The sequence below is a fragment of the Culex pipiens genome, chromosome 1, assembly GCF_016801865.2.
Source record: "Culex pipiens pallens isolate TS chromosome 1, TS_CPP_V2, whole genome shotgun sequence".
NCBI lineage: Eukaryota > Metazoa > Arthropoda > Insecta > Diptera > Culicidae > Culex > Culex pipiens.
This window is the reverse complement of record NC_068937.1, coordinates 73,127,071-73,140,919: the sequence shown is the minus strand read 5'-3', so window position 1 is coordinate 73,140,919 and position 13,849 is coordinate 73,127,071. Positions and strand designations below refer to the sequence as shown.

At 36.5% G+C, this 13,849-nt stretch overlaps 1 long non-coding RNA gene and 1 pseudogene across 1 annotated transcript; one reads left to right on the top strand and one right to left on the bottom strand.

Annotated features, from left to right (window-relative positions):
* Positions 1-2,989: 2,989 nt before the first annotated feature.
* Positions 2,990-4,931, bottom strand: LOC120429584 (T-complex protein 1 subunit beta-like; annotated as a pseudogene).
* A 6,661-nt stretch (positions 4,932-11,592) lies between these two features.
* Positions 11,593-13,320, top strand: LOC120429585 (uncharacterized). Its single transcript, XR_005607443.2, has 4 exons — positions 11,593-11,836; positions 11,952-12,120; positions 12,875-13,003; positions 13,069-13,320. It is a non-coding gene; the product is annotated as an uncharacterized LOC120429585 (long non-coding RNA).
* The last annotated feature ends 529 nt before the right edge of the window (positions 13,321-13,849 follow it).

The window sequence follows — 13,849 nt, the reverse complement described above, 5'->3', positions numbered from 1 at the left end:
ATTTGATATACCCCCTAAAGGACTTTGTTTAAAATGGTTAGAACTATGGGATAATTTTGACCAATTTCGTCAGGGTCATTATTTTGGCCATGAAATGGGGTCCTTAAGCTAAAATTATTCTAAAAAGTTGTAATTTTGAAAGTTGATTTTTTTTAATTATTTGATATACCCCCTGAAGGACTTTGTTTAAAATGGTTAGAACTATGGGATAATTTTGACCAATTTCGTCAGGGTCATTATTTTGGCCATGAAATGGGGTCCTTAAGCTAAAATTATTCTAAAAAGTTGAAATTTTGAGAGTTGATTTTTTTAACTATTTGATATACCCCCTAAGGGACTTTACTAAAATTGGCTACAAATATGGGATAATTTTGACCAATTTCGTCGAGGTCATTATTTTGGTCATGAAATGGGGTCCTTAAGCTAAAATTATTCTAAAAAGTTGAAATTTTCAAAGTTGATATTTTCAATTATTTGATATACCCCCTAAGGGATTTTACTAAAATTGGCTAGAACTATGAAATAATTTTGACCAATTTCGTCTGGGTCATTATTTTGGCCATGAAATGGGGTCCTTAAGCTAAAATTATTCTAAAAAGTTGAAATTTTAAAAGTTGATTTTTCTAATTATTTGATATACCCCCTAAAGGACTTTGTTTAAAATGGTTAGAACTATGGGATAATTTCGACCAATTTCGTCTGGGTCATTATTTTGGCCATGAAATGGGGTCCTTAAGCTAATTATTCTATTCTAATTATTTGATATACCCCCTTAAGGACTTTGTTTAAAATGGTTAGAACTATGGAATAATTATGACTAATTTCGTCGGGTTCATTATTTTGGCCATGAAATGGGGTCCTTAAGCTAAAATTATTCTAAAAAGTTGTAATTTTGAAAGTTGATTTTTTTTTATTATTTGATATACACCCTAAGGGATTTTACTAAAATTGGCTAGAACTATGATATAATTTTGACCAATTTCATCGGGGTCATTTATTTCACCATGAAATGGGGTTTCAAGCTAAAATTAATCCGATAAAATTAACTTTTGAGAGTTAATTTTTTTGTTATTTTTGTTATATTCCCTAACGGAATTGATTTATTTATTGAGAATTTTTGAAGTGTGAATAACAAAAACTGTTATTATTTTCACCGAGCCAGGAAGTCGGAGCTGACGTTGAAGTTCGAGCTGGAGTGAGACCTCGGAGACTGCATCGGATTCAGCAAATTTTCAGCAACTTTTACTTGGAGTCGGAGTCTCTGAAGTCGGGTATTTTTGGAGAGCTGAAGTCGTCGTTGACGTCATATCCTGCATCCAGAGTCGGAGTTGTCTTCAAGTATGGATTCAAAGTCGCTTGGAGGTACCCAACTCTGCAGCCCTGACTAGTACAGAGGAGTTATGGCAACTGCAGGTTTATTTGCAAATTACAAATAAACCAAAACAATAACTTTTTTTGTTATGGAGACAAACCAGTTCAATAACATTTTTTGTTATTATGCTGCTCCACCTCTCCGCACAAAATAACAAATCTTGTTATTCCTTCATGATTCCTTCTGTGTTATTGGTTTGTTATTGCAATAACAACACAATAACAGTTTAAGTTATTCTTCGAACAAATCTTTGTTATTGATTTTTGTTATTTTAACAACTAATCCGATCATCCCAATAACATATTTCGATCTTCTCACAATATCAAAAACTGACCTTCCCAAGTTATTTCCGTCTGCTCGGGATTGTTATTGTAATAACAGACTAATAACATTTTTAGTGATTCTTCAACAAATCTTTGTTATTATTTTTTTGTTATTTTAACAACTAATCCGATCATCCCAATAACAGTTGCAGGTATTCTTCCATAACAAAAAATGTTATTGCAAAGTTGTTTTGGCTTTCAACCAATATCAGACCAATAACAAATTTTGTTATGATAACATAAACTGTTATTAAACCCTTATGCAAAAATGGATTTTTCAAGAAGATTCCATAACACTTTTTGTTATTTTAACAGTATTTAGTTATTGAAATGGCATGAATTTTGTTATTACCGTCTGCCCGGGTCCTCCGTTTGTTTTCTCTTTTCGTTGGTTTAGATTCTGTCAATTAAAATTGGTAAACTTCGGATTGGCTTTCTTTGGCAGCTCAAATGTGGGTGAAATCCAGGGCCAAGTAAGCCAAATGATGTCCACCTAATTTGGTACTACTGATGCAGCTGCACGACGAACACTTCACTGCCTTTACCGTATGATTCACAAACTCTCCGCCAATGTTGTAATTCTTCGCTTTTATCAGCCCCACCATCGTTGAGTAGATCGTACACTTTTCGGCATCTTAATCAGACAAAATCTTGTTCCGGAAGTTGCCCAAATCCGACTCCAGTACCAACCCAACCCCTTATGAAGCTATAGAGAAAAAAGTTTAATTCTTTCATTTGAATACCGAGGGGGACGTCACTCCTGCGTTCACCGAGCGATAATGCTCCCTTCTCTAACCTTCGAAGCACTATCTTTTGCTTTTCTGCTTTATGTTGCTTTAACTCGCGTTAACCGCGATAACTTGCTTTTTGGCTTACCTTTTGTTGCTTTCACGCATCAGACTGCTCGATTTTTTTGACAGCGAGAACTGTCAAACGCATATGACAGTTCTCGTTGTCAAATCAATCGAGCAGTTTGTTTTGCTGGAACCGATCGTCTGCCATCGGAATTTTAGACCGGTTCCCGTCACCGGAGAACTGCGACGACCACGAAAATGAGGTAGAACCTTCTTTTTCATCATCTTCCACCTTCCATCTAAAGGTTAAGTACCTGAACAAATTCGCCAAAGCCGCCGTTAATACGACCTGCAAGGACCTAGAGCGCCAATAGCCGAAGGAGACACGCAACCACCTGGATGCGTTTTCGGGGAAGTTGGTTTGCACCCGGTGCAACGTCGTGATGGACCACACCCGAAAAGGTTCCATCATTCCATTCCAGTGGAAGGCGCAGGAGCACTTGAAGAGTTTATGGAGGAAGGTAGAAGCGAAGGCGTCAGGGAAGGTCAAAAAGAAAGTTTCGTTCGTGGCGGAGCGTGAAGAAGGTGGAGAGCACACTGAGGAAGGTTTCGTCGTACGTGTCGTGTGAAACGCGGGTCAGGCAACATCCAGAAGGGACGCTTCACTTTGATCCGGACAGCGAGGGATTTGATGTGTTCCACGTACAACGTTATGATGGACCATACGCGGATGCATTCATCGATAGGCACCTGTCAACAAGTTCAAGAAGCGAAAAGTGTACCAGGACGATCCTGCAAAACACAATCAACCCTCCTACAAGGTTGAACGATACCCTTCAAAACAACAGCATCTAACGCCATCTCAAACCTGGCTGAACACTTGCTGATCCGGCTTCAGCGAGTTAGCAGCTTCCGGATGGAATGTGCGAGGAGAGAAAATTGTGAAATCATTTAATCATATTTGAATTTTTAAATATATTCTATATATTTTCATATATTTATTTAGCGATGAAAGTTATGTATTAAATAAAAATAAATATATTGCGCCTCCAGCTTGTGCCGATCGTCTTCCGGAAGGCATTCCAAATCCACGTTCACTTCTTCCTCATCCAGTGTTTCAATGCTTTCGGGGTCCGTCTGCGTCCTCCAATTATGCTGCGCTCATCGTCGTCGCTGATCGTTAGCCGCATCAGGTACTCTTCGTTTAGCTAAGCGTTACAAACGGATTCATACCCTTCGTTGTCGGCGATCGTCATCCGCAGCTGGAGCAGAGCGCTACCGAACGCTTCCAATGGCCATCGATTTCTTACCAGTCGTTTCCGCGGCCAGTTTGAACACGGCACAGGCCATCAGCGTTTTGGGGCAACCTCCGCCGTACACGATACGGACCTCTTTGACGGTAGCGGCCACCATGCAAAGGGCGTCGTGCAGCGAACGATCCGCTTCGTCGGTGATCTGCTGGGTTGTCCCTCGGATTACGACGGTACAGATCCTCCTAAGGGAACTCTCGACGCGCAGCAGCGTGTCCTCGCCGATCATGACCTGCCAGATCTGATTGCAACGACCGAGACGAACCGGGATGGTCCGGGTTGTCACCTTGTCCTTAATTTTGTCCTACTCGGTGACCTCCAGCTCGGCAATCTTAGCTATCAAATCCATCTTGATGCTCTATGCAATAACCTTGAACTTGACCGTGTCCATTGGCGTGTTGGCGATCAAGATCTTTGCGTTCTCGATGCGTTTCGACTGGTGCACTGCACACCGCGCTTGTCCAACAGGAAACCCTCGTTCAGAAACGACTTCTTAAAGCAACCACCGGTCTTTTTTATGCGCTGAATCGCGGTCAATTCCCCGGATCACTTCAACCGCATCACGGCATCGACGACCAGCTTGGCCAAGTACTACTTTTGCTGGGACCGAATCTACGAGCTGAGCGTCGTTCAGGCAATGTTCATCAAATTCTTCCATGAACTTTTCCGCATCCTTCGAATTGTCCTGAGCTACGGCAATCAGCACCGAACGTGCCGCCTGCGTGGACGCTCTCCACCCGGCGATAATCGTCTGCGGGTGCAACATTTGCTCGTTCAGCTTTTCCGGCTCGCGCAGCAACTCCGACGCCAGCACCGTCGCGGAAGTCGTTCTATCACCAACCTCGTTGTCAAAGAAGCGACTCATGTCCTCGAGGATCTTCGCCGCCGGATTTTTTACGCCGACCGCCTTCAGAATCGTCGCCCCGTCGATGGTGACCTCAACCTATCCGGCGCTGCGGCCGTGCGCCACCAGAATAATGTCCATTCCCTTCGGGCCGAGTGTGCTCTTGACCAGGTCGCCGATCGCGATTGCCCCCGCAAACGAGGATAGCCGGGCTATTTCCCCCTTCTCCTCCTCGGCAAACGTTTCGGTGATTTGCTGGGGAAAGATCACAATCACAAACAACAATAAAAATCACAATTAAAATCACTGCTAAACAACAAAATTACCCGGAAACTTTTCTCCTGCGGAGCAATTTTTCTGGCCGTTGACAAAAAAAGCAAAGTTTTGCTTTGAATGTTTCTATCTGTCAAAACTGCTTGAAAAAACAAAAACAAATACCGAGTTGCCAAACATGACCAAAAACTGCTCGACGGCAAGGTTGCAAGATAAATTTCCCTGGTTCAAAAGTCGAGCAGAAACTGGTCGCTTTAACTCGCTTTAACGCGCGTTAACTTGCGATAACTTGCTTTAAGGTGGCGTTATGTGAAAACTCGGCACGATGAGTAGCGTTGATGCTTTTCGAGCCAGTTTTTGTGCGTTTTAGTGTGTTATCGCGGAGTGACATTCCCCTCGTTGAATACAAAACTTATTTAAATTCGGTAAACACTTTTGCAAATTGTAACCATTTTCCAAATGGTTATTTCATGTTTCTATATGGTACTTGTGAATCAATATGAACCATTTGAACTTCAAAATTACCTTATGATTTAGGGTAACCATTTGAGTAAACATCCTCAAATAGTTTTTTAAAGTCATCAAGAAAATTGTTGACCATTACAAACATTAAAATAATTCTATTACTAATGGTAACCATTTGATAAATAGTCATGAAGGTTCGCCAGTTGAACCATTTGAACTTTAAAATAACCTTATGATTTAGGGTAACCATTTGAGAAAACATCCGCAAATAGTTCAAAGTTATCGTAAAAATGGTTGACCATTATGAACCTTAAAATAACTCTATCACATATGGTAATCATTTGACAAATAGTCATCGAGGTCCGCCAAATAATATTATTACAAATGGTGACTATATTTCATAAGGTTATTTTAAGTTCCTCACCACAATCGATATAGTTTTCGTTTATCCGGGATTTTCTCCCAGTTCCACTATTTGAGTAATAGTTTTCAAATGGTTTTTAATAGTTTTTCTAGCATTTTTTACCTACCATTTTTTACAGAATTGTTCACTTTTTGACGGATGGTTCACAATAATAATATTAAAACTTTTTTGGCTTTAATTCTAGTTGATTGCCGATTCTGTTTGGTTGATCATACTGCCAAAGTCGTCCAAACCTGCGTTCGCTTCGATTTTGTTTTATCGGTCGGCTGCCGCCGAATCCTTCAGCACCAGCTGTTCCGTTGTTTCAAGTTCTCAACGGCGCTGCAATGATCAACAAGAAAAATGTAAACAAAGTATCTGGTAAATCAAATGATTTGTTTGAAAATTATACCTGCGCACAAAATGTAGACAACAACCAGCCGCACAAACCTCAGACTGTTTTTGCCTGCGCCAGCCTGCAACGAGTGCAGGTAACGAGCATAGCGAGAAAAGAGAAACGAGAGAGCGCGAAAAGCAGAGTAATAATACTCTGCCTGGTGCGCTCTTTCGTTTCTCTTCTCTCGCTACGCTCGTTACCTGCTCTCGCAAATATGCCGTAAATCCAAAATTATCTGTTGAAAAATGATTCGCTCATACAATTAAAATAAAGTAACAATTATCACAAAAAAAAAATTGTTGCTTAAAATTGAATCGTCAACGAAACTCAAAGGAATTGTATGGCATCAAAAGGAACCGACATTTCTAGCCTTTTTGTTCTTGAGCTCCTCCGTTTGTTTTCTCTTTTTGTTGGTTTAGATTCTGTCAATTAAAATTGGTAAACTTCGGATTGGCTTTCTTTGGCAGCTCTAATGTGGGTGAAATCCAGGGCCAAGTAAGCCAAATGATGTCCACATAACTTGGTACTACTGGTGCAGCTGCACGACGAACACTTCACCGAATGCCTTTACCATATGGTTCACAAACTCTCCGCCAAAATTGTAATTCTTCGCTTTTATCAGCCCCACCATCGTTGAGTAGATCGTACACTTTTCGGCAACTTAGTCAGACAAAATCTTGTTCCGGAAGTTGCCCAAATCCGACTCCAGCACAAACCCAACCCCTTATGAAGCTACAGACAAAAAAGTTTGATTCTTTTACCCTGTTTGAAAAATGTCGCACGTCGTACGAGTTGTCGCACGGTTTTGATTTTACCGTTTCGATATCGATTGGTCGAAAAGACGACAAACGCACGACAAACACTCGACATGCGCGACATTGTTTTTTCCATCGATTTTCCTTAATTTCGACGTCACGATTTTCGTCGACGCAAACAGTTTGACAGTTCTCTTCAGTTGATCTTGTTTGGACTTGATTTCAACCGAATTGAACTAGTTGTCGTTGCTGTTGGGCTACTGGAGGATTTTGGTAAGTTGTGTTACTTTTCCGGAAAGTTTCGGCTGGAGTGGCGAACGGCCAAATCATAGTCTTATGTTCTGGATTTCCAGATTTCGGTTTTCGTGGCGGTGAAGGGACATATCGTTAATTCGGTGGGCCATGTCCATGGACTATGCCGGAGGACGGTATCGGAAGGAATCGGTCTGCGATTGAGAAAGCGGATTGGTGTTTTGCTTTCCGCGGAAGTTGCATTTCCAAAGGAGAAGGAGTGTCCGAGTGTTGCATGTGTCGGAAACAGAAGGAGGGAGACGGAACATTCAAGCTCGGGAGTCAATCACTGTTCCGCGTGAATAAAAACCGGTGAGTAGTGTTTTGGATGAGGTTTGTTGGGAGTGCGTTTGTATGACGCAAAACTAAACATAAACATAAAACCAATAATTCGACGAAGAAAAATATTCAAATTTGAAATTGCACAATTTTGAATTTAAGATTTTTTCATTTAATAATTCTTAAAATTTCAAAATTCTTAACTTCTGAAATCCTAATTTCAAAAATTCTAAAAAGATTTAGTTTCTTTAAAATTTGGAGGTTAAATGATATATTTAAAATTTTAAAATCCAAAAATAAAAAAAATATAACTCTTTCGTTCTGAAATAAAAAACTAAAAATTCTTAAAATTCCAAAATTTTTAACTTCTGAAATCCTAAATTAAAAAAATCGAGGATTCTAAAATTCCTAATACTATCAATCTAAAATTCCATAAATTTTTATTTTTAATAAAAAAAAATAAAAAAATTAAGTTAAAAAATTCCAACATTCTTAAATTTTTAAATTTCCACAATTCCTTGCTTCTTGCAAATTTTTCAAATTGCATAGTTTAAAAAACCATTAAATCTTGAAATGAGAAAATTCGAGGTTATTAATAATCTTAAGAATTTGAAAAAAATTAAAGATCCCAGTTCTAATAAAATTCTCAATATAACATTAATTCTGGCATTAAAAAATGCTAAAACTCTAAATTACTAACATAAACATAAACTACTAACATAATACAATTCTTAAATTCCTACATTCATAGATTCTAAAATTGTGAAATTTTCGGCTTTACAGAACTCTTAAAATCTAGTATTCGAAAATTCTACATTCTGATATTCTGAAAAATTGTATTTTAATTCTTCAAGTTTTTATATTCCAAATAATTTAGAAGTTTAAAAATGCTTGAAAGTCTTAATACTTTTAAAATTCTTCGTATTAATATTTTAATAATTTTAAAATGTCTGATTCCTAATATCTTGAGGTTTGTAATTCTAAAAAAATACAATAATAAACTAGATAATAAGTTTTTAAATTTATCTATTTTTTTGTTTTACAATTTTGTGATTTCAAATATTTAAGGTTTTTTTATAAATATTATTTATAACTTTGATATTAACTTTGAAAAATATTTGCAACGGCATTTCGAAAATATTTTATTTTTGTCATTGGATACATCAGAACCTCACTGCTACCCACAATAAAATCAAACATAACATGTTTCATTTTTTTTAAACCCAACAATTCTGATGAAAGTCAGCTTTTTAAATTTCAAAACATGAATCTTTCTTTCTCAAAATTTTGAAATGCAAAATATTTATAAAACACGTCATGTCTTAAAATTTTTAAATTCTTGAATCCTGCATTTTTTTTAAATTATTTTATTCATTCCAGTTCTGTACAAACAGTTTCCAGAGTGCTTTTGCTGGACGTGGACTAGCAAGAGGAAAAGGACAATGAAAATGCGTTGGTGGTGTTGGACTTCTAGCGGAATCTCAAAAGCGCCATTATCAAAACTCAGTCTTCTTCCTAGAGATACTTCCGGCCGAGAACATCCTCCGGGTGAAGGCGATCGAGGTGGACAAACTTCCCACGGGGCAGCACTCGAACATTGGAAGGGTAGACAAGCAGAACCTTTCCAAAAGTGGTTGGCCATCGTCGGACCAAAAGGAGTCGGTTTGTATTCCCTTCTTGTGCAACGGCCAATCCCATCATTAAGCGAAATTAAGAAAATTATGGCTGCAGTGATAGTAAATATTTCAAAAACAAAGTGCCAGGCCAGTCCAAACTAATACAAATGAATAAACATAATCAAAAACATAAACAAAGTGAATTTTATTTTGAAAATAACCTCAAAATACCGAAATGACAGCACACGACAAACGCACGACATCCTAAATAACAAAACCGCGCGACGTCGGTCGAATGTCGTACGACAATGTCGAACAATTTCGATTATCGATCGTACGACAAATACAACATTTTGGTGCAAAAACGTCTGACATTCGTGCGAAAGTCGCGCGACATTGTCGTGCGACGTCGTACAATTGCACGGACGACAAACGACGGACGTCCGACGGACTTTTCAGTCAGGGTATTTGAAAACAAAACTTAGTCAAATTTGGTAAACGCTTTTTGCAAATTCTAACTATTTTTCAAATGGGTATTCAATCACAGACCGTGATTTAATGTTTCTATATGGTAATCGTGAATCAATATGAACCATTTGAACATTAAAATTACCTTATGATTTAGGGTAACCATTTGATAAAACATCTGCAAATAGTTTTTTAAAGTCATCAAGAAAATTGTTTACCATTACAAACATTAAAATAACTCTATTACTTATGGTGACCATTTGACAAATAGTCATCATGGTCCGCCAAATAACATTATTACAAATGGTGACCATAACTCATAAGGTGTTTTTTAAGTTCCTCACCACAATCGATATAGTTTTCGTTTATCCGAGTAAATTTATAAAAAAAAAATTATAAATTATATGATGATTTGCATTGTCAAAACCATGAAGTTACAATAAATATTATAATATTTATGGTAAGTTTATGGTTGATTTTTTTTAACTTCATTGGAATGACGATAAAGCTATCGTAGATTTCATGGTTACAGCAAATTTCATGGTTTTGTTATTGGAAATGTTATAAATTGAAACAATAAAACTACTGTACATTTCATGAATACAGCAAATATTATGGTTTTGTTATTGGAAATCTCATAATGCATTTTTTTAATTTTTTGTTACAGTAAGTTTCATTGTAATGTTATAGTTGCATAGTGTGAACTTTTTTGAACGATTTTTTTAAATAATGCGAATCATGTAATAAAAGTATTGAAAATATAAAAATATTAAAATATTAAAATATTAACATATTAAAATATTAAAATATTAAAATATTAAAATATTAAAATATCAAAATATAAAAATATTGAAATATTAAAATATTAAAATATTAAAATATTAAAATATTAAAATATTAAAATATTACAATATTACAATATTACAATATTACAATATTACAATATTACAATATTACAATATTACAATATTACAATATTACAATATTACAATATTACAATATTACAATATTACAATATTACAATATTACAATATTACAATATTACAATATTACAATATTACAATATTACAATATTACAATATTACAATATTACAATATTACAATATTACAATATTACAATATTACAATATTACAATATTACAATATTACAATATTACAATATTAAAATATTAAAAAAAAGTGGAATACAAAATTTAAAAAATAAAAAAATCAAATTTAATGTTAAAAATATTAAAATATTATATAATTTTATAATGTTAAAATATTCAACTCATTCAATATTTATTTTTAGGTCAGAACATTTATAAAATAGTTGTGGTTTATGTGAATAAAAATAATAATATCATTTAAACCATTATTTTCTTCTGCCTGTATATCTCTAGGATAATACTTGATTTGATCATTGATTATTCCTAATGAAAGTAATTTTTGATCCTTCACTTTTCTAGAAAATACCTCAAATTTAGGTATTTATGCCTAGAAATTAGGAATAATCGTGGTCCGCCATCTTGGATTATGTCTAAATATTAGTAATTTTGAATCCCTCACTTTCACAGAAAATTCCCTGAATTTAAGGTTTGTATGTCTTGAATTTAGTAATAAATACTTATGGTCCGCCATCTTGGATTATAGCTTAATATCAGTAATTTAGGCATTTTTACCTAGAAATTAGGAATAGTCGTGGTCCACCATCTTGGATTATTCCTTAATTTAAGTAATTTTAGATCCCTCACTTTTCCAGAAAATACCTAAAATTTAGGTATTTTGGTTCTTCAATAATACGTAAAATTTAGGAATTCCCGTACAAAAACGCGATTAGGGTGAGGATTTATATTACGTAACACAAAATTTGGGATTTTTGACCACCCTGTAATTTTGCGTTACGTAACATTATTTTTATCACCAAGACCCCCCCCCACCCCCTTCCCCAATTTTCAAAACAGACGCTGACAACCCCCCCCCCCCCGCCCCGAACTGCGTTACGGAATAAAAGAACGCTCCCTTAGTAATTTTATTATAGTCATTTATACCTAATTTCCGTTTTGCGTGCATGATTGACCGAGCTGTCAAACTTTTCCTCTTGCGCGTGTTCAATCATGCTTCGTGTTGGCTGCAGTTCGGTATCGGAATTTTCCGCATCAAATCGCGTGTGTCCGTGTTTTTGTCACATCCGGCGCTGTCTCAAGAAGGTGAACGAGTTCTGGGTGTTGGATGGACAAATCCTAACCGAATCGGATCGAATGTTGGTGAGTATTTGGAAGTTGGTGAAATGGAGGGCGGAATCCTACCGCACAGTAGCAACAGTAATTTTCCATGGCCTGCTTCAGCCGCTCATTATTTTGTTGTTGTTTTCTTCTACAGAACAAGGATAACCAGGCTCAGCGCCTGTTGCCGTCGAGGGTTCGTTCCGGATGGTGATCACCAACACGAAACGCAGCTCGTTTTCTTCAAGGACCATTGAAAAGCGTGGACGTGCTGGGATCGAGTGGCGGGGAGGCCATCCCTGCAAAAGTCTTCTCGTTCTCGTAAAGTGAGTTTCATAAGGTTTTAATTTTCTAGCGTTTTCCATGAAAAAGACCAATGCGCTAAATATTAACATTAAGTGTATATCAGCATCATAAGTGACAAGTATTAGGTCTATTCTCGTACCGTAGAATTCTGCAACCAAAAGCTACTTCTCTCTCAGGCAAAACTTTTGCAAAGAGAGAGGCAGAAGTTGAAGCAAAATTGTTCCACTACTTTTCTGCAGGTAGTTTCTTCTTTCTTCTGCTGGTTAGCATCTTATGTAAATGTCGCGTTCTCTTGCTCTCTTGCAGAACTGCTGCAAACGAGATAGTTGCAGAAAAGTACGAGAATGCGCTGCAAAAAGTGACTTTTGCTGGCTGCAGAATTCTGCAGAAGCTGCACAAATTTTGCAATTCTGCGGGTGCTATCTAAGCCCGATCTCACACACACTAGCACACCATTTGTTTTGCTGGCCGGTACAAAATTTAACCTCACTTTTTTTTCGTGTACGTACACGCAATACATGCGCACGTAGATAACTCTATATACCTATTGCCTTTGCAAGAATCAACATAACCAAAATCAGCAAACGTCAAATTATCAAAAATTGCTGCTGGATCTTTTTCCGAGTTTTTTGACGTTTGCGAGTTTAGTCGGACAAATGAATACGAATATTTTTGTGCATGCACTTAATGTTAACATTTGGCAGATTGATAAATATTTATTAATGAAATAAAAGGCAGAATTCAATCCCATTTTAATCAATTTCTTTTTACTAGTACCGAATCTGGCCTCGTGACTGTCGAGAACCTGAAGCATGATTAAAGTTCCACCTGCGACATGTATTAAATCTTCCGGAAGCAGCACGTTGAGGCTGCTAGGCGGACTTTTTGAGGCAAAAATCGTAGGTAAGTTATGTGTTAAGAAAAAAAGTTTAATTTGTGTTTAATTAAGTTTTTTTTTAAACTTTTAGCATCAAACAAACCAGTAGATCAATCCGGAAACCGGAGAAGGGACCGTTGGTTAGTACGGACGCACCATTCGCTCGGAGAGAACCAAGATCCGGACCGGCTTCAGCTGATCGAGAGCTTGAAATTAAATCGCGAAAGAAAACGTCAAGAAGAGCTCATCGTTTTTGTGAAAACAATCAAAAGAAGAAATCAATCTGCATAAATATTTGATTATTTAAAATACTAAAATAACCATAAAAATACATTAAAACGAACTGTAGTTATTATTTATTTCATCGTCCGAATATAGTTTTGCCCAGTAGCATTTAGTGGGGAACAAACCATAAAGAACTATTATTTTACTATGCAATTTATTGTAATGCTTATTTATTCCATTGTCCGATTATGGTTTTTACAGTAATATTTAGTGGGGAAAAAACCACGAAGAACTATAATTTTACTGTGCAATCCATTGTAATGGTTACTGTTTTTATTATAAATGTATGATGTTTTCTATGGTCAGGGTAATTTTTTTGACGGAAAAGGCATCAATGAAAATACGGTAGAATGTATAGTTTTTGGTTTTTTTTTGTATGGGGAAAAGTCGAAATTTTTATGGTGACTGTGCCTAACAATACCCCTTTTTTATAGTAAATTCCCAAAATAAGATATATTCTATGGTGAAAAAACATAAAGGCTACTGTAGAATCATGGTAGAAATAACCATAGAATTTATCGTGTGATAACCATAAAATCTACTGTTGATTTATAGTAAAACTTTATGCGGGTAGATTACGTCGAATT